This window comes from Plecotus auritus, assembly GCF_963455305.1.
Source record: "Plecotus auritus genome assembly, chromosome: 4".
NCBI lineage: Eukaryota > Metazoa > Chordata > Mammalia > Chiroptera > Vespertilionidae > Plecotus > Plecotus auritus.
In genome coordinates this window covers 39,944,433-39,964,708 of record NC_137775.1, presented here as the reverse complement: position 1 = coordinate 39,964,708, position 20,276 = coordinate 39,944,433, and the positions used below count along the sequence as shown (strand labels likewise).

At 40.3% G+C, this 20,276-nt stretch overlaps 1 protein-coding gene across 1 annotated transcript in view; it reads right to left on the bottom strand.

Annotated features, from left to right (window-relative positions):
- The window catches only part of SESN1 (sestrin 1), a 118,601-nt gene that overhangs the window by 96,333 nt on the left and 1,992 nt on the right, over positions 1-20,276 (bottom strand). The gene's annotated exons all lie outside the window — the stretch shown is intronic.

Sequence of the window (20,276 nt, the reverse complement as noted above, 5' to 3'; positions counted from 1 at the left end):
GCAGGAGGCAGCTGATCGATGTTTCCCTCTCACTGATGTTTCTAACTCTCTATCCTTCTCCCTTCCTCTCTGTAAAAAAAATCAATAAAATATATATATAAAAATAAAAAATAAAAATAAAACAGTTCTATAGCAAAAAAGAATAAGGGCCTCGTTTAGCTGGCTGTTAAGAATTACTTATTTCAGCTTCCCTGAAGGTAAGTTTTACTTGTCAATTGCCTATGTGTGAATTAGTCATCAATATTTTTATTCTAAAGTGGCTGATTTTCCTTCTATACTCAGTGGTTTAGAACAAGTATGCTGTTGAATACAATTCTGATCATTGAGAAATACAAGTATAATTATAAATTATCCTAAATTATATATATGTGTATATCCTATCCAATAAAAGGGTAATATGCAAATTAACTGTCACTCCATCACAAAGATGGCGGCGCCCATCCCCTCAGCCCCGCCGGAGTCTCCCAGTCCTGGGTGGGGAGGCTGGCTGCTGAGAGCGGGCAGCATGAGCTGCCTGGCAGAATGCTTGCTTTGTTGCCACGGCGATGAGGCAACTGTTCCGCCCCGGCCCCGCAGAGGGCCTCTGGGCAGCGGGCGTGGAGTGGCCGGGGCCTCTGGAGGACAGGGGGGCCAGCCTGCAGCCTCTGTGGCCGAGTGCAGGCCCGGAGAGGAGACAGTGGGCCCACCTCCCATGAAAGCAGCACGGCTCCCTCCCGCCTCCCGTGGAATCAGCGCCGCTCCCTCCAGGCTCCCGTGGGCACTGGCGGCTCACTTTTACCTCCCGCGGAAGCCACATGGCTCCTGTGGAAGTAGCACACTGCAGTTTCCACTGGCTCCCACGGAAGCGACGGGCGGCCTACTGCACGTGATATTGCGCGATGGGTTACTAGTATGTATATATGAAAACACACACACACACACACACACACACATTTTAGTGTAAGGTAAATTTGCTCCCTCCTCCCCAAATTATGAAACATATCCTTAGACTTCTAAGAAATGATTTAAGGTTATGTGTTACTTTTCAATTACATAGTGTATTGTTGACCTTACTCATTTTTTTTAAAGAGTACAGGACTAGTAAAACATAAAATGACACAGTGTAGCAATCAGGCAAGTAAAAGAGTAACTTTTGATACCTGATATCCCATGTGTCATTACACAACAACTGAATCATAATCTGGAAGAGTTCTCATTAATACAACATATCCAAATTACTACATGGTTAATACAGGGCTACAAAGATTCTTAAATATATACTTAAACAAACCAGCTATGTTTGTACTTGACCTACATTATCTTAAAAGAGCTAAAACAATGTGATAGCTGACAACATAATCATTAAAAAATAAACATTTATTTAGTATTTTTAATTAAAATTGGAATAGTTGAACTGAATAGATCTAGGAACAATTATAAAGAAATAGGTGACTTTATTATTTGCATTCAACAGAATCAATAATAAAATATTCCTCAGTTTTTGAGAGGCAGTACAGTATTGAGATTACTAGAACTCCAGAGACCAAATGCATCACTTTGAATCTCATCTCTTACACCTACATTAACTAGGTGAACAGGGGCAAGTTAGATAACCTTTCTGTGCTTTAGCTTCTTATTAAATGGGTAAGTTAATGGGTAAATGAAAGTACGAGCTTAGAATGGCACCTGGAAAAAAAATCCAAGCACTGGGATGTAGGCTCTATGAGGGTAGAGATTTTTATCCCTTTGCCCACTGATGTATGTAATGCCAAGAACAGTGCCTAAAGACAGTAAGTGCACAATAAATATTTGTGGAATAAATGACTGATATCATTATTATTAACATGGTGATTTCTGGATAAATGGAAAAACTGAATCAGTTAAACTCTGCTATTTACACTTGGAAACTTCCTCTTTCTCCCCAAATTCCCTTCTTTAAAACAAAATGGAAACATAAGCATTTTTAAGTTGCATACTCAATTCTTCTAAGGCCCACAGCACTAATATGATTGAGAAACTAGATTTCAGTTGAGCAAGAGTGCCATCTAGTGTTCATGAAAGCTACAACAAGCTGAGAATTCAGAGTCAATTTTCATCCTGTGATGGACAAAAAACAGAAATGAAAAAATTCATTAGAAAAAGATCTGCTCTATCAACAGCCCAAGTCTTGAAAGAAAGGTATTTCTAAAGGAAACTAAAGAAAAGCAGCTTTTTCTGTGATACTATCAACAATAAAAATATATTTTAAAAAAGAATAGCAGCTTTTGAAATTAGTATATACTCCCCTGGCCAGTGTGGCTCAATTGGTTGGAGTGTCGTCCCGTGCACCAAAGGGTGGTGGGTTCGATACTCGTTTAGGGCACATACCTAGGTTGTGGGTTCAATCCCTGGTCGGGCACAGACAAGATGCAACTAATTGATGTTTCTTTCTCTCTCTGCCCCCCTCCTCTGTCTAAAAATCAAATTTTAAAAATATAAATAAAAATAAAATTAGTATATTCTGTATTACAACAAACTCATTTCAGAGAGTACACTTAAGTTCTACTTTTCACAGGTCATTCTACTATGAGTAGAAAGTGGTGTATTAAGCTTATTTTTAATAACATGTTTTGGTTTTATTAGAAAAGATAGAACTATCCATTATGAAAATTTTAGAAAAGCATGAACCATGGTCCAGAGAGAAAGAAACAGTTATTAGCATTTGGAGATTATATATATGTATATATTTCCCAGATTTAAAATGTACGTGGAAAAAACTTAATTTTAATCAAATATTTGGTCAAGACATTAAAAATAAAATACAGCCCTGACCAGTTTGGCTCGGTGGATAGAACGTCGGCCTGCGGACTGAGGGGTCCCAGGTTCGATTCCAGTCAAGGGCATGTACCTTGGTTGCGGGCACATCCCCAGTAGGAGGTGTACAGGAGGCGGCTGATCGATGTTTCCCTCTCATCGACGTTTCTAGCTCTCTATCCCTCTCCCTTCCTCTCTGTAAAAAATCAATAAAATATGTATTTTTTTAAAATACAAAAAAAGGTAAATTATGTATATATGTTAACTAAAATCAATAACTTTTCTAGCCTCAACTTTGTATTCAATGGGGTAAATTTTTTTTAATTGTTATCAGATATATAATCACTTTGGTCTTGCTCTACAAACCCTAAATCCATAAAGATTGGGGCTTATAAAATAAAATATATAAATTACTTCATCTGCCCCCTTTCAGATATCACTAAATTGATAATAAAGTATACCAATTTGAGTTTGGGACATCTGAATAAAATTCTGGATTTGCAATAATGTTTAACCTCATTCATTATTCATTTGAGAATGCTCATAAAAGTTTTGGGCTTTCTTTTTAATATGTGTTTTCCTCAAATTATAGATACAGCTGAGATTTGATTCACAGCTCATTAGGTAATCATTAAATGAAAAGAAAGCTGTTGACCACTTCCTACCTTTTGGACAAATGCTATTTTACTTTTAGTACAAGGAAAGGAATGTAGGAAATTCCCTAGGATCACACAGGAATAATGGGGGAAGGTAGAAAAGAAGCTGTGAGAGGCAGATGGGCTGGCCTCTCCAACTGAGCCTTGGAGGAGAGAGCAGGGCCTGAAAGGGCATCCACTGGCCAGGCTGATGTGAGATTTTCTTATCTGGAGACTGGTTGCAAGGGTGGGGAAGGAACAGAGCTTGGGCTCATACTATCACTTACTGGGCCACACTCTCTTCTAGACATGAATTAGGTTCCTGGGCACATAACCTAAACCACAACTCTCTTTACAGTAAGCAAGGAGGCCCACTCTGCCCAACCTCTAGCTTCAGAAGATATGTTGTGGTAGGCTGCTTTTAAAATGGTTCCCAATGATCCCTACCTCCTGGTATTCATTCCATGTGTAATCTGCTCCTATTGAGTATGGGCTGGACCTAGTGATTTGCTTCTAATGAACAGACTAAGGCAAATGTGATGGTATGTCTCTTCCAAGATTAGGTTATAAAAAACCATGACTTCCATCTTGCTGGTATCTTTTTGCTGGTACTTAAGTCTCTGGTTCTTCTCAGGTGCTTTCTCTAAATAAGCAAGTACAGAGAGCAGCCTCCAGTCAATTAAGGCTCACAACTCAAGAAACTGAATCCTGACAACAGCCATGTAAATTAGAAGCAAATCCTTCCCCATTTGAGCTGTCAGATGAGATCACAATCCGGGCCACCACCTTAATTGCAGCCATATGAGAGACTATGAAGCAGAGGTCCTTGCTAAGCTGTAGCCATATTCCTGATGCACAGAAATTGTCTATAATAATATAAGTGTAATATGCTAATTAGGCCAGAGTCCTTCCGGACAAAGCCAGGGCTGCGAGGGAAGCCCAGGTCCCAGAGGGAAGCCAGTGCTGCAGCCGGGGAAGGAAGACCTACTCTTGCACAAATTTCGTGCATCGGGCCTCTAGTCCTATCTAATAAAAGAGTAATATGCAAAGTGACCATCACTCCAACACACAAGATGGCTGCCCCCATGTGGTCAAAGATGGCTGCCCCCATGTGGACACAAGATGGCCACCACAAGATGGCCAGCAGGGGAGGGCAGTTGGGAGGGACCAGGCCTGCAAGGGAGGGCAATTGTGGGTGATCAGGCCAGCAGGGGAGGACAGTTGGGAGGGACCAGGCCTGCAAGGGAGGGCAGTTGGGGGCGATCAAGCCTGCAGGGGAGGGCAGTTAGGGGTGACCAGGCCGGCAGAGGAGGGAAGTTAGGGGCAACTGGGCCTGCAGGGGAGGGCAGTTAGGGGGGACCCAGGTCTGCAGGGGAGAGCAGTTAGGGGTGACCAGGCCTGCAGGGGAGGGCAGTTAGGGGCAAACAGGCTGGCAGGGGAGCAGTTAGGCATCAATCAGGCTGTCAGGGGAGTGGTTAGGGGGTGATTAGGCTGGCAGGCAGAAGCACTTAGGGGCAATCAGGAAGGCAGGCAGGCAGGCAGGCGAGCAGTTGGGAGCCAGCATCCTGGATTTTGAGAGGGATGTCCAACTACCCGGTAGGATCGGGCCTAAACGGGCAGTCAGACATCCCTCAAAGGGTCCCAGATTGGAGAGGGTGCAGGCTGGGCTGAGTGACAACGCCCCCCCCCCATACACGAATTTTGTGCACCGGGCCTCTAGTATGATAATAAATATGTATTGTTTTAAACCAGGGGTCCTCAAACTTTTTAAACAGGCGGCCAGTTCACTGTCCCTCAGACGGTTTGAGGGCCGGACTATAGTTTTAAAAAAAACTATGAACAAATTCCTATGTGCACTGCGTGCCCGGGATGAGTCGGCTGCTAAGCAGGACAGGCTGCGGCACCCGGCGGGCCAGAAAAATGTTCTCGGCAGGCCGCATGTGGCCCGCGGGCTGTAGTTTGAGGACGCCTGTTTTAAACCATCAAATTTGTTATGAAGCTACAGATAACTAATTCAATTCTTAAAGAAAAGCTGCTCAAGCTGACCTGAGAGACTGAACTCTGAGTGTCTCTGTCTCTGACTTGTGGCAGACTCCTCGGTTATCAGCAAGCCTGGACCCTTTGCACAACTGGCCACTTCTTTTGTGGGTTTACAGATTAGGTTCACCTGCCTGGTCCTCTCTCCTATCCTGAAATAAATAACAAGGCATTTGGGCAAACTTCCTAGCTCCATGCTTCAGTGACCAGTCCAGCTTGGAACCCAAGTGCCTGTGTGGTTTCTAAGATAAACCACCCATCTTGATTGTGTATCATTTATTTTATTGCTTTTGCAGTTTCTATTTACTATTTACCAGCTGGTATGAAAATACTTCAGTATTTTAACACGTATTGCTGTGCCAATGAATATTGGCTGAACATCAGCCCTAGTTTATGCTGTAAGGTTAATTCATCAGACAGACTCAAGATCCTATCTAGTTCTACTTCCTTTCAATAACCTTTAAAATATAATTAATGTAAATTTTACTTTAGCCATCTCAATCTTCAAATTTCAATGGTATTACCACATGGAAATAGCCAAGCTGAACTGTTTTATTTATAATGCCCAATACTATAGTGAGAAGGAAAGGAAAATAAAAGGGCCATAAAAAGAAAACAAAGATGAGGCCAAAATGTAATCCACAGGAAAGTACAACAGAACATTAATTACTTCCCGCCAGTCATCAGAGGTTTGGTTTGGGCATGTTGGAGATAGAAACAGAACAGTGTATACTTGTATAAACAAACAGATGAGCTGAAAAGTAAAGTTAATTATTACATCAAAATGTATTTACTCCGCCCTAACCAGTTTGGCTCAGTGGATAGAATGTCAACCTGCGGACTGAAGGGTCCTAGGTTCGATTCCAGTCAAGGGCATGTACCTTGATTGCAGGCACATCCCCAGTAGGGGGTGTGTAGGAGACATCTGATCGATGTTTCTCTCTCCATAAAGAATATCTATTACCAATGGATAAAAAAGCTGTGGGACACTTACACTAATGGAATATTATGCAGCTGTAAAAAAGAGGTATCTCTTACCCTTTGGGACAGCATGGATGGACCTGGAAAATATTATGCTACGTGAAATAAGCCAAACTGAGAAAGACAAATTATCAGATGATCTCACTTATTTGTGGAATCTAATGAACAAAAGGAATTGACCAACAAAATAAGATCTGAAGCAGGAAGCCATGGAACAGATTGACATACATCAATGTGGAGTTGAGGGGACAAGAAGAGATAAACCAAAGAACTTGTATACTTACTAGAGGCCCGGTGCACTAAATTTGTGCATGAGGGTGTGGGCGGGGTCCTCAGCCCAGCCTGCACACTCTCCAATCCAGGACCCCTCGGGGGATGTCCGACTGCCTCTCGCAATCCGGGACCACTGGCTCCTAACCGCTCGCCTACCTGCCTGCCTGATATCCCCCAACCCCTACGCCTGCCTTCCTGATCTCCCCTAACCACCTCTGCCTGCCTGCCTGATTGCCCCTAACTGCTCCCCTTCTGGCCTGATCACCCCTAACCGCCTCTGCCTCGCCCCACACCTGGGACCCAGGATTCCCTCCTCCAGCCGATCCTAGGCACCCAGGACCCAGGCTTCGCTCCCTCTGGCCAGCCGCAGGCACCCAGGACCCGAAACCCGGGATGGCTTCGCCCAGGCCAGCCGCAGCCGCAGGGGACCGTGGGCAGGCGGCTTTGCCCGGGCCGCAGCTGCAGGTGCCCGGGACTGCGGAGTGGGTGTCTTGTCCCTCTCCCGGGCCGCAGGTGCAGGCACAGCCAGCCGCTGGCGCCCGGGACCACAGGGCAGGCTGCTTGTCCCTCTCCCAGGACGCAGGCGCAGGTGCGCCCAGGACTATGGGGCCGCCGGCTTGTCCCTCTTCCAGACTGCAGCCCCAGCTGCTAGCGCCCAGGACCGCAGAGTGGGTGGCTTGTCCCTCTCCCGGGCCGCAGCCCCAGCCACTGGTGCCCGGGACCATGGGGCGTGTGGCTTGTCCCTCTCCCGGGCCACAGCCTGGCTGGTCCCCATTCCTCTCTCCCTAATGTTGAGTGTCTGAGCCATTATGGTGGTGACAACTATTTGCATATTAGCTCTTTATTATATAGGGTTATATAGGATATGCATAGCCCATGGACACAGGCAATAGGGTTGTGAAGACCTGGGGGGTGGGGACTGAGTAGGGGCTGTGAGTGGAAGAGAAAAGGGAAGAAAATGGGAGCTATTTGAAATACTATCAACAATAAAAATATATATTAAAAAATAAAATAAAAGAGAATTAGTTAATATTTTGGTGCATATACGTTTCCTGACTTTTTGCCCTCTCTATAAAAATATATATACTTGGCATACTGCTTTAAAACTTGCTTTTCCACTTACATATATATTTATTCTTTTCTTATAAATATATTTTCAAACAACTTTTAATAACTGTATAATAGTCCTTTATATGGATACACCATAGCTTAATCAATCCATAATTTAAATGGGTTATATTACCCACTTACATATAAAAATACATATAGATAATACATTTATATCAGAACTAGCACTATAGTAATTGTTATCATACATAAATCTTTTCTCAGATGATTTCCTAAATGTAGAATTACTATGTACAGTCCCCCACCAACAGTTACACTTTTGTCAACTTAGTACCATAAAACTTAACATTTTTAGTCACAGTCTTGATTTGTTTTTAAATTTTTTCCTCTATGTCATTGGAAAAGTCTTAAGTGTAGTGGTTGTCTTCTACTTTTTATATCCTTCACAGTGCGAGAACAGTGTCAGGTACAAAGAAAGATTTAAAATGAGTTCTTACTTTAAACAACCATACTAATTTCAACCTTAGCTGAAGGGAGGTCAGCTGGAGGTGCTGTAGGATTCAGGAAAAAACAAAACAGTAACCCTGTTATTAAATATTTTAACAAAGGAAAAAGAACTAACCATAATTTAGTTTCATTCCAGCCAATAAAGGCATTTACTATAAATATATGTACAATAAAAATGACCGAATATTTATCTTAAGGGTTGATTCGACATTTTACTACACACCTACTTCCAAATTCAAAGAAAGAGCCATCAAAGATAAATGTAGTTTAAAATTAGACACCTCTTAGTCTGAATAATTACCACTCGGGAGACAATAAAATACATTAAAAGGAATTAAAAAATAAAGATTAAAATATCCATTACTTGGTGAAAAAGGTTAAATACAACTCTAGCTTGGGGTCAAATATTTTGTTTAGAAAATCATTTTATATATTGAACTGAAAAAAAAGGAAGGGCTTGCCTGACAGCCATACTTAATTACTTAGTACAGACCCAATTGTGCAAGATTTGCTTACATCAGCACCTAAGGAAGATGAGCTAAGCTTTGAATGCACCATTTAGGAAAAAAATAAATGTAATTATTTGTAGTAATTGTCACTAATGAAGGAAGTATAGAATTAAAATTTCCACCTTCTTTGACAAAGTTTGTTGTCAAAATCATTTTGTTTTATCATACTCTATTAGATTTTTAATATCAAACTCTGAACAAATGGTATACAAAAGTATACAAAATGCACTTATTATTATGAGTTGAAAATATTTTAGAGTAACAGTATAGTTATAACAGGATTTACAATTAGAAAATATCAGTGAAGTACTTTAAAACACCTCAACAATTATGTTAGTTTAACTACACAGTTCAAATTGGGTAATTTCTTTAAATCATTACATAAGTTAACTCATAAGTTAAGGAAATCAAGATTAAAATGTTCAAATTTGATCAGATAAAAGTTGAATAATGGAAAGAATAAGAAAAAAGTACTTTTCTACACTGTTTAAACATAATCATTTATGGTTCTAATGTTAATTTTTCATAATAACTGAATAAAGAATCTAAAGACTTTAAAGTATACACGGGAGACACACCAATGGAAAAATGATTTCTATATGAGCTCAATGTATGATAAAATCTGGGGTAGATTTTTAAAAAGACTACTGAAGCCCCTTTTTAGCTGTAAACAACTTGCTGTATGACATGTAATGCAATACCATATTTTGGGAAATTTCAAACATTCATAATCTACAGGAAAAATACTCAACACTCCTACACTATTTTTCTAAGCCCACAATAGTGCAGTCTTTCAGCTACAAAGCCAGAAGCCAATTATAAAACCAGTACTTTTCCACTAGAATTACTTGTCAGGCGGGGACGGGGATGTTCAGCTTTGCAAACGTTAGGGTCTAAAATAAGATCATTGCAAGGAGTTACTACAACACTCACCCTGCCAGCACTGTCATGGCAACAATGAACTAGCTAGGAGAATGCTCTTTTAACATTCAAAGCTAATCTTTACTCTATTACTCATGGAAATATACCAAATTTTCTTTTAGGCAGTTCACTAAAGAAATCATTTTACTTGGAATCTCTTAATGTAAAGATAAGCCTTTTGTATACCATACTTTCAAGATCACAGTGCAGAGCCACTTTGCAATCAGCTGAAATTTATAATGACAACATAATGAAAATTAACATGCCACTATGAAAGTTTGAGATTTGGCAGGGTTCAAATGCAATTTCAAGATGAGTGAGAGTTTAAATGAGAATTCGAGCCCTGGCCTGTTTGGTTCAGTGGTTGGAGCGTTGGCCCACTGACTGAAGGGTGGAGAGTTCGATTCTGGTCAGGAGCATGTACCTCAGTTGCCCACTAGCTTCCCACCCCAGTCAGCGTGTGTGCAGGAGGCAATCTCTCTGGCATACATGTTTCTCTCTGTCTCTCCTCCTCCCTTCCACTCTCTCTAAAAATCAATGGGGAAAAAAAACTCCTTGGTTGAGGATTAACAAAAAAGAATTTGATGTGCAAGTGTGGTTTCCTCTAGAAACATTCAAGTTTTCATTTCATCCTGAAGCAAAAGTAATTTAGAAAAATAATATATATTTTCAGTGTTAGGAAACATATGAAATTTTTATTCAGATAGTGCAGTATAATGGTGAAACTGCGGAATCTCACAACCTGGGTTTGAAATCTGGCTCCTCCTCTTCCTAGCAATGATAATTTGGGCGTTATTTAACTTCACTGGGCCTTAATTTTTTCTGATACATAAAATGGAGATAATAATACCATATTACTTCTTATGGTGGTGTTGTAAAAAAAAAAAAGTATTTAGAAAATCCTTAATTTGATTCCTAGAAGTGCTATTTCCTTAAGAGTGCTATTCCCAAGAGCCAGGGAACTTGGAAAGTAGGTGAAAGCTTTCCCAGCTGCCCAGAAACTTAGGGAACCATAAAGAGCATATTGTGCCATGGCACTGTGTGGGCAGAACATAAAACTAATAGTTAACGTTCACTGAGTGCTTACACGGTTCCAGTAAGGATTGCACATGTGACCTCATTTAATCCTCACAAATTCTGTGGGTGAACTGAGACTTGTAAGAAGGTTATGTAACTTGCCCAACATCACGGAGTTTGACAGAACAGCATTTAAAACCAGGTCTGACTAACTTCAAAGCCTATGGTCTTGACCATTCATCCTCCAGTGGTGTCTAGGTACTGAAGCACAGGCCTTAGTCATGGATCTCTATGTGTGCACCTGACCACTTGGATGACACATGGAGCTGCCTGCTTGCAACCCCTGCCTGTTTGCAAATCTTGCCTGCTAGTGTCATGCTGACATACCAGAATGGCGTTGGACTTCAAGGAGGAGATAGATGTCATAGATGTGCCACCACCTCTGGGGCAAAACTCTGAGCAAGTGTGGGGTAGTGACTGGTTAGAAGAACCCTGATAAAGTTGGACATTTTTATTAATTAGCCAATATATAAATATTTAATGTACAAAAGGCAATTAGAAGTGTCCATACATGGCCTTAGCTGGTTTTGCTCTGTGGATAGAGCGTCGACCTGTGGACTAAAGGGTCCTGGGTTCGATTCTGGTCAGGGGCACATGTCTGGATTGCAGGCTCAATCCCCATAGGGGGCATGCAGGAGGCAGCTGATCAATGATTCTCTCTCATCATTGATGTTTCTGACTCTCTCTCCCTTCATCTCTGAAATCAACTTTAAAAATCTATACTAATAAAGAGCTAATATGCTAATGAGCGGGACGCAGTAATGGGTAACGACCAAGTCATTAGCATATTAACTGGGGAGTTGCTTCAGAGATGGGGCAGAAGCAGGGAGGCGCCCAGGGGAGGCGGGACCATCCCATGCTGGGGAGGGCAGGGGTGAGAGCCCATAGCACCCCCCTCACCAGTCCTTCACCACCCACTGCTCGCACTCTGAGTATCCCGCGGCCCACCTGCCAGGGGAAGGAGCACAGCACAGCAGGCGGGAGGCTTCCACTCTTTCCTCCAGCGTCATGACAGAGAGGAGCCGCCACGTTGCTCCAGAAACGGGGCAGAAGTGGGGAGGCACCCAGAGAAGGCGGGACCAGCCCGAGGCAACTGGAGGGGCTGAGGTCGGGGCTTGAAGTGGCCAGAGAAGGCCAGAGGGTTTGGGGGCTGGGCCAGGCACGCTAGAGCTCTGCGTGGACAGGTTTGGGTGTCAAGGCAGGTGGGTGGGTGGCACCGCGTGATTTCGTGCACTGGGCTCCTAGTATATAATAATCCCATAAAAATCCAAAAGGAATGCTAGTTTGGAGTTTTTTTATCTAAATGACCAAAATCAAGTTCATCATCTTCATCTTCATCATCACCAATATTTGTTGAGTGCTTACTATGAACCAGGCCCACTTCTCCATGCTTTTCATGTTATTTAATTCTCAAAACTACCCTGTAAAATTGGTATTATTATTATCCTCATTTACATATAATTAAAAGTTCCAAATGTTGATTCATAATTAAATTTATACAGTATATTGAAGCTTACAAAATGCTTTATCAATATTATCTCCTTTAGTTTTTATAATCACATCACAAAGGAGATAAAAAATAAAATACAAGCTTCTTTTGTTTTTTTGTTTTGTTTTAAATTTATTTATTGATTTTAGAGAGAAAGAGAGAGAGAGGAAGAGAGAATCATCGATTTGTTGTTCCACTATTTATGCACTCATTGGTTGATTCTTGTATGTGCCCTGATCTGGGATCGAAACTGCAACCTTGGCATATTGGGATGATGCTCTAACCGTCTGAGCTACCTGGCCAGAACTGTTCTCTTTTTTTTTTTTTTTAAGTAGAATCATCATTAAAATTAGGTGAAAATTACAGCCTTTCCTTTGACATGTCAAAAGATAGATAAGCATAGTGTTTATTAAATAGTAAGCATACAACAAACACCTAATGAATGAAATGAGAAGAAATAATTCACTAGGTTCAGTGGTCAAATCTATATTGGTTCAAAAATATGTCAATTATTTATTATACAACAAAACTCAATAAGTTTAAGTTATATTTAGTAATTTAAGTCTGCCAATGTTTACATTACTTATTAGTGGAGTAAGGCACATCTTAATTTGGTGAGATGTAATCACTATCAATGACTTCGAGAGACCTTATTTGATGAGAAAACCTCTCTCCCTATCACTTTTTACTTTTGAAAGACTTCTCCTAACTATGTCTTTCAGTTCCATTGGACATATCACCCTACCACTATTTTGCAAGGCTTGGTCTTTATCACATGATCGGAAGAATTTCTTGCTGTGTTTAGGCTATGAATAGCATTTGAAAAATTACTCAGTTATAATTATAGACAGCTTAACACCTGCCAACTTGCTAGAAAATGAAATCATGTAAAATTTAAAGACAAGTATGCAGTGCTTGTCAAACACTGAAGTATCAAAACAGTAAATGCTCATTTTTAGTGGGGTTACTAAAATTCTAATTAGACTTTACTGAACATTACACACAGAATTGACAAATTATCCTAGCTATTTTTTTTTTAAAAAGGCATATGTATATATACATATATACTTAGTAGCTTGTCAATTTATACAATCAAGTTAAAAGACTAAGTGAATACTATTCCTTTTATGAATATTTACGTATTAAAGTTCATTTGGGTAATATAACTCATAAAACTCATATCACAAATTTTATTTCCCTTTAATATAATTTAAAAGCTTAGGAAGTTGTTTCAAGATATATTATGAGTAATACTTTATAAATCTATGAAGAACTTTCCCTTTTTAAGTTAAAAAACTGGGTAAGATTTAAATAAAATATAAAACTTTAAGTATCTCATTTTTCTAAGGTAATTCCATATTTTATTGCAAACTAATCAGATTTTTCTGTAAGTAGTTATATAAAAAAGATTAGAGCACGAGAAGACAGATAATTCTCACGTTGCCAAATTTCACGATTCTTTTGAAATATCACAAATTGTGACAGTCTACTAGTAATACACAGCTTTTAACAATAAAATTACCAACTGGGAAAATCCAATAAATGGTCCTAATTGTTACCCTACAAAAACTCCCTAAATATTTCCAGTGAAAAAGGCATTTAAAAAAAACACATCAAAAGAATATTTTTAAAGACTTTTTCTATACACAAAAGTCATGGTAAATGTACTTTATCAACACTACTTGGTATAGTAACCAACAGGGAAAAAAGCAAAGCATGAAATAATGTTCCCATAATATGAATATCTGGCTGAGTTTTTCATACTTAAATTTCCAGTCTGCCCAATGCCCCTAGCAATGTCATCAGATGCCCGAGTATACTGTGCCAGCATAATTTCATCAAGGTCAACTATGGTCTTTTTCACTTAATGTAATAAGTGATCTAAAAAAGCTGGGTCAAAGTAAATCCCCTTTTCCATTAACTTCCATTAAAAAAGCAAGTATTTTAACATAGTGTGAAAAAAAATGACTGTTTGAGAAATTGTGATAAAGAAGATTAAAATTAGTGGCAAGGCTTGCTGGGTGCTGATGAACTCCAGCGGTACTTTTATCCTTCTATGTATTTTAAGCATTGCCTCCCCTTTCCCCAGCATCTCCCCTTGTCTTTCCACAAATTCTAAGTTTTCCCATGTCTACAGTTCCTCCAGTCCACGCTAATTTGCTGCCACATAAATATTTTCTATTTTTAAATATGAAAACTCTTTATGATTAAGACATAACACCATTCAGGGCCCCATTATGTCAAAGTTTTAATCCTTTATTACACCCAAGATTCCACAACTACCTTCTGTCAGGTCAAAGTTTCAACAAATCATTAAATTAGCTATATGAGTTATTAATTTACTAGAGGCCCAGTGCACGAAATTCATGCACACGGGGCAAGGGTGTCCCTCAGCCCAGCCTGCACCCTCTCCAATCTGGGACCCCTCAAGGGATGTTCGACTCACAATCCAGGACTGCTGGCTCCCAACCAATGGCCTGCCTACCTGCCTGATTGCCCCTAACCACTTCTGCCTGCCAGCCTGATCACCCCCTAACCACTCCCCTGCCAGCCTGATGACGCCTAACTGCTCCCCTGCCAGTCCGATTGCCCCTAACTGCCCTCCCCTGCTGGCCTGGTCACCCCTAACTGCCCTCCCTTGCCAGGCTGATTGCCCCTAACTGCCCTCCCCTGCTGCCTGGTCACCCCCAACTGCTCTCCCCTGCAGGCCTGGTCACCCCTAACTGCCCTCCCCTGCTGGCCTGGTCATCCCCAACTGCCCTCCCCTGCAGGCCTGGTCCCCACCAACTGCCCTCCCCTGCAGGCCTGGTCACCCCCAACTGCCCTCCCCTGCCGGCCCAATTGCCCCTAACTGCTCTCCCCTGCCAGCCCGGTCGCCCCTAACTGCCCTCCCCTGCAGGCCTGGTCCCCCCCAACTGTCCTCCCCTGCAGGCCTGGGTCCCCCCCAACTGTACTCCCCTGCAGGCCTGATCGCTCCCAAGTGCCCTCCTCTGCTGGCCTGGTCACCCCTAACTGCCCTCCCCTGCAGGCCTGGTCCCCCCCAATTGCCCTCCCCTGCAGGCCTGGGTCCCCCCCAACTGTCTTCCCCTGCAGGCCTGGTTGCTTCCAACTGCCCTCCTCTGCTGGCCCAGTCACCCCTAACTGCCCTCCCCTGCAGGCCTGGTCCCTCCCCTCCCAGGCTGGCCTGATGGTCCACAATTGCCCTCACCTGCCAGCCATCTTGTTTCCACATGGGGGCAGCCATCTTTGACCACATGGGGGCAGCCATCTTGTGTGTTGGGGTAATGGTCAATTTGCATATCACTCTTTTATTAGATAGGATTATCTATACAAATAGTATAAAGGTTTTTGGCAAATTTCTAATGGCTTACCAAAAGGAAAATATAACTCTGAAACAAAGAGAACAACAAACCTATTTTCTAATTATTTTACTCCATGAATGATTTGTAAATCACCTTAAGAGCACATGTGTTAAAGATGAGAAAATTCTAATTAAACTGTTCACAGGGTCCTCCATGATATCATGAACAACCCATGACCTCAAATCAAAATCTAATAAGTGTTCAACATCCCATTTCTCTGCAAAACACTACTTCCCATTTATGAACCAAATAATAAGTATGTTAGAAAAATATTTTTTAAATTAATCATTCTGGTCCAGCTCAGTCGTTGAGTGTCAACCTATCAACCACGCATGCCCAATCCCCAGCTGGAGGCTTGCAGGAGGGTTGCAGGCTCAATCCCCAGTAGGGGAGCATGTAAGAGGGGGTCAATAAATGTTTCTCTCTCATTGATCTCTCTCTCGCTCTCTCTCTCCACCTATCTATCTATCTATCTATCTATCTGCCTTCCTCTCTGAAATCAGTTAAAAATATATTTTAAAAAATTAATCAGCTCCTGGCTGGTTTGGCTCAGTGGATAGAGTTTTGGCTTGAGGACTGAAGGGTCTCTCAGGTTCGATTCCAGTCAAGGGCACATGCCTGGGTTGTGGGCTCGATCCATAGTGGGGAGCATGCAGGAGGCAGCTGATAGATGATTCTTTCGCATCATTGATGTTTCTATCTCTCTCTCCCTCTCCCTTCTTCTCCCAAATCAATAAAAATATATTTTAAAAAGTAAAATAAAAAATTAATCATTCTGGGTTTTTTTTTTTCCTTATGCTTCAGACCATTTGGGACACTGTAAAAGGAATAAAATATTTTAAAAGCTGAAAACTTAAAAAAAAAAAAAAAGGAGTCTCCTTGTTAGTTTCAATCTTTCTGAAAAGTCAGAACAAAGGAAGAGGACAGGATGTATTAATATGTTATAAAGAAGACACTGAGGATAGATAGTGGAGATATGATTCATCCTGTAAGCCAGGGGTGGAGAGGAACACTCCATCTGGAACTCTAACAACTGTAAATGTGCACCATACCCAACAGCTTAAGTTTCATTTCTCACTGGGGTGTAACAATCACTTAATGCCTCCTCCATCCCACTTAAAGATAAATACCTTGTTACTTGGTCTAAATCTTCTATCATAAGTCATATTACTTTCAGACATTTTCAGAAGAAAATGAAAATAATCAAATGACCATTCTTGAAAATGCACCTGGCTATTTTGACTACTCATAATCTTTGGATGTATGTATATACATTCACATTTACCCCCTAATTACAGTGCATCATAAAGACTATCTATAGTTTAGCAGTGGACTCTATTAGTATATTGAGCCAATGCATTACTTCTGTTCCTTTGTTTAGGGAAATCAAGCATATCAAAAAAGTATTATGGGGTTAAATGTTTAAAATATAAAGCCCCCTATGAGAATAGATGACCTTCCTCAAAAGTGGAGAACAAATCTTACTGACCTCCCCAGTCCTGAGTCAGAGCTTGGCACAGAATAGTGCTCAAAAAATGTGCTAAATAAATTTAAGTATGTTGACGTGAAATCAATAAATTACAACAGGAATACAGAGATGCCCTACCATCTCTCCCTTCCTAACTATAGTCCTCTGAGCTGACCTGCAGGAATTGCAAATGCAGTCCAACTTCTGCTGCTTTGTTACTAATGAATAACAAAAAGCATTCTGGAGTGCTACATTTGAGTTATTTGGTTTCCCTGTGAGGTTGATGTTAGGGTATGAATACTGAAGCTGGGGGTGCAGGGCAGTGAGCTGGGGTGGTAAGTGGAAGCCAAATGAAGCTGAATTCTTACGAAGTTTAGAGTCTGTCCTATTTTAAAGGATTTTAGGCAGGAGAGTAACATGGTCAGATTTTCTTTTTAGAAAAATGGCTCTGCAGTTACATGAAGGGTGGATATAAAGGTGGAGGATGGGTTAAGTCTGGAGAAGTGAGAGATAATGGTAGAAGTAGAACAGTAGTATAGCAGGGGCAAAAATCCTTTTGTGAGCTTTTTCTAATAGGATGCAACATAGGCAATGTAATCTCAACATATCTAAATCAAAACTCTTTATTCCCCCTAAATTAACCCACTCTCTGTTTCTGGAAATTATAGAACTACTCATCAAGTAGTTAAAGCCAGAAACTTTCAAGCCATCCTTAATGTTTGTTATTTTCCTCACCTCCTATATCCAATTATGTCTAGCTATCTCCCAAACCCGTTCACTTTTTCCACTATATCCTACTCCACCATCATTTTTGCTTTGGGCTAGTGGACAAACTCCTAACTGATGTTGCACGTCCACTTTGACCCCTGAAATCCATTCTCCTCATTGCTTCCAAAGCAATCCTTCTAGTACACAATGGAATATGTCACCATCTTGCTCAAAACCCCCCAGGGGCTTTTCCCTGTTCCTAGGGTAAAGTCCACAGATCTTAACAAGGCTTATAAGATCCTATTATCTGGCTGCCTAAAAGCAGTAAGAATTCCTAACATTACTGAGCATTTCTTACGTGCTAGGCACTTTGCTATGCTTTGCAAGCATTATTTCATTTTATTCTCATTGTGAAGCAGAATTATTAGCATTATTCTCATTTTGCAGATGAGAAAACTGAGTCAAGGAGAGATTACATATGCAAGTTTGTGCTCAAGCTTTCACACTTCCAACAAAGTGTATGCCCCAACTACAATTCCTAGAACTTATCTGCCCTTTCTTGCTATGAGTCACAGACACTTATTGATCCCTATGTCCCCCTCAAAAATCTCATTTTTGCCAGGATAATTTTTATTCATTCATCAAATCTCTGCTTATATGTCATCTCTTCAGGGAAGTCTTCCCTTACTATCTAAAATTACATTGTTTACTTCTTTATTGTCTGTCTCTCTTCAGTAGAATGTCAAAATTGTTGACCACTGGTTCTCAGTTCTTAGAACGGCATTCACCTGGGGTTCCATAACCACTGGTTGAATGAAGGCATAATTGAATGATGTGGGGATGGAAACGCCCTAATGTGATAACTTCATCTATTCAAACTGATAAGAAACAAAAGAAGCCAAATATAAATTTGTTCATCTACTAGATATTTATTTAGTAGCTTCCAGGTCCCAGCCAATACTCCTGAGAACTTACAGCCCTCCTGGGGGAGACAGACACATAAACATGATTATAACACAATATAAGTAAAGTGCCTGTTAAAATTGTGGCAGGAATGAAGTGCAATAGATGCAGAGATGAAAAAAGAATCTAAATCTACGGGAAACCTTTACAGTTGAAGAGAGTCTTGAATCATTTTGCAGGATGAATGAGTCTTGAAATATACTATATCATATAGTCTATGTATTTCACTTATGAAAGGGGAGAGAATCACCCACAATGTAGTGGGACACTTTACTTCACATTTAATTCTCACAATAGCTCTGTTTTATTATTACCATTTTACAAGTGTGGAAATCCAAGCTAAAACAAGTCCAGTGACTTATTTGTCCAAAATTATGTAGTACATTAATAAAAGAGATAATAATTCGCCCCAACTGGTTTGGCTTTAGTCACGGATAGCGCGTCAGCCTGCGGACTGCATATGCCCAGGTTGCAGGTTCCATCCCCAGTAGGGGGCGTGCAGGAGGCAGCCGATCAATGATTCTCACCATTGATATTTCTATCTCCCTTTCCCTTCCTCTCTGAAATCAGTAAAAATACTTTTAACAATAAATAAATAAATAAACAAATAAATAAATAAAAGAGATAATTTGAGCCTACTCTGTCATCTGACTCCAGTACCCATTTACTTACTATATTATAGTCCTTTGACCCTGTATTCCCCAGCGCCCAATTACTTGTTTTCACCATAACTCTTTTCTTTTTTAATTTTTCTATTGATTATGTTTTCACTATAACTCTTAACAAAATTGATTATCTGGTTTCTCATTTTAACACAAAATAAGCAGCAAAATGAAAGGTTAAAGAAGAAACCAAATGAAGTATACCTACAATAAACAGAACTGAACACAAAAATTCAAAAACATGAATCATATAGTCTTCTACAAGCCACCTTTAGCTATGCAACAGTAATTGATGTGCACAATGATGACCCCATTACCAAAAAAAAAAAAAAAAAAAAAAAAAAAGGCAGTCTGAGGCAGAAATATAACTTTTGATGCTTAAAAGGGTAAATAGAAAATTCCTCTCTGGTAACTCTGGATAAAGGAATTATAATGATTATTTCCAAAGTAATTTTAAGAAGAAATATCCCAAGATTGTGAAGTCTTCATTTTTCTATTGCTTTAAACTAAATTCAAGACAGAATAGAAAAACTGTTTATCTTAATTTCCATGTATACACAAGTAAATTATAAATTTCAAAAACTTCTCACACTATGACTTTGAACAAGTATAGAGGGCTACTGAGCATTCTTAATATTTAAAAACAACCTCTCTTAAAAAAAGAACTCTTTCAATAAATCTTCAATAAAATGGGACAAATTGATTATGTACAAAACAGGAGGAAAACTATAATATGTTTAACCTGTTGCACTCACAATTTAAACGAGTGCATATGTGAAAATGAAAAGAAACAAACAACTTAAGCAAACACAGAGAAAGCTGGTTGAGTAATTTACCATAAAAG